The sequence below is a fragment of the Chinchilla lanigera genome, unplaced genomic scaffold (assembly GCF_000276665.1).
Source record: "Chinchilla lanigera isolate Chin_1 unplaced genomic scaffold, ChiLan1.0 scaffold00133, whole genome shotgun sequence".
Classification (NCBI taxonomy): domain Eukaryota; kingdom Metazoa; phylum Chordata; class Mammalia; order Rodentia; family Chinchillidae; genus Chinchilla; species Chinchilla lanigera.
The window spans coordinates 686,945-688,593 of NW_004955534.1; the positions used below are offsets into that span (position 1 = coordinate 686,945).

At 36.5% G+C, this 1,649-nt stretch overlaps 1 protein-coding gene across 2 annotated transcripts in view; it reads left to right on the forward strand.

Moving 5' to 3' along the window:
* Positions 1 to 1,649, forward strand: part of LOC102012894 (A-kinase anchor protein 17B-like) — a 48,916-nt gene that overhangs the window by 38,939 nt on the left and 8,328 nt on the right. The window lies entirely within an intron of this gene.

A 1,649-nucleotide genomic window follows, 5' to 3' on the forward strand; every position in this document is an offset into this window, starting at 1 on the left:
TGCATATTGTTACTTTCAAACCAGTTGCTCAGACCACCAGACACAAGCATGCAAAGTTGATCAGAACATAAAAAATTGTGAGCATTAACTGTTCATTTCAATACACCATCAGACAACAGCAATACAGTCATTGCAGCTATTCATATATATATATTTATGTTTTGCCTTCTGTCTTTCTTTTTTCTTGTTTCCTTCATCCCATTTGTTCCTTCCTTTGAGCAATTTCTTTCCCTTTCCTATTGTCTATTGTATGTTTTGAGTTTTACCTAGTCGTTCAGGTTCTTACACCAAGGAGACAACATGATGTTTACACATGTGGATCCGATTTATTTCTCTTATGAGTATGGTCTCCAGTTGCATCCATTTACCTACAAAAGCCACGAGTTTATCTTTTTTAATAGCTGAGTAATACTCCATTGTATAAAAATACCACAACTTTTTTATCTGTTCCTCAGTGGATGGGCATCAGGGTTGTTTCCAAGATTTAGCTATAACAAATTGTGCTGCTGTAAACATGGGTGCACATATATCGCTGTGGTATGATGTCTTTAATTCTTCCAGGAAAATGCCCGCAAGGGGAATAGCTGGGTTAAAGGGGTCTTCCAATCCTAGTTTTGTGAGGACTCTCCAAATTGATTTCCATAGTGGTTTCACCAGTCTACACTCCCAACAGCAGTGGAGTAGGGTTCCTTTCTCCCTACAATCTCTCCAGCATTTGTTATTGGTTGATTTCTTGATGATAGCCATTCTTTGTGGGGTGAGATGGAATCTCAGTGTTGTTTTAATTTGCATTTCTCAAATGACTAGTGATGTTGAACATTGTTTCATGTATTTATTCGCCATTAGTATCTCTTCATTATTGAAGTGTGTATTCATCTCAGATGCCCATTTTTGGATTGAGTCTTTATATTTGGGAGGCCTTAAATTTTTTTTTAAATTCTTTATAAGTCCTAGATAGAAGTCCTTTGTCTGAGGGGCAGTTGGCTAAAATTTTTTTCCCAATTTGTGGGTTTTCTTTTTATTTTATTGGTGATTTCTTTAGATGTGCAAAAACTTTTCAGTAAGATGAGATCCCAGTTGTTGATTGTTTGAAGTATTTCCCATGCAGTTTGGCTTTTGTTCATGAACTCTCTGCCTACCCCAGTGTTGTCAAGATTTCTACCTACTTTCTCTTCCAAAATATTTAGTGTTTCTTTTTTAATATTTAGGTCTTTGATCCATTTTGACTTTAATTTAGTATGTGGTGAAAGACATGGGCCTAGTTTTAGTCTTTGGCATGTGCAAAGCCAGTTTTTCCAGCACCATTTATTAAAGAGGCTATCTTCCTTCCACTGAACATGTTTGGCCCCTTTGTCAAAGATAAGGTGGCTGAGTGTGTTTATAGCTGTGTCTGCATCTTCTAATATATTCCATTGATCTTCAGGTATGTTTTTTTGCCAGCACCATCCTGATTTTATCACAGTAGATTTGTAACAATTTTAAGTCATGAATTGTGATGCCTCCTGACTTTCCTTTGTTTCCCAAGATTGCTTTTGCTATTCTAGGCCTCTTCTGGTTCCAGGTGAACTTTAGCAGTGTTTTCTCTACATCTGTGAGGTATACTAATGGTATTTTAATTGGGATTGCATTGAATCTGTACAACAATTTTG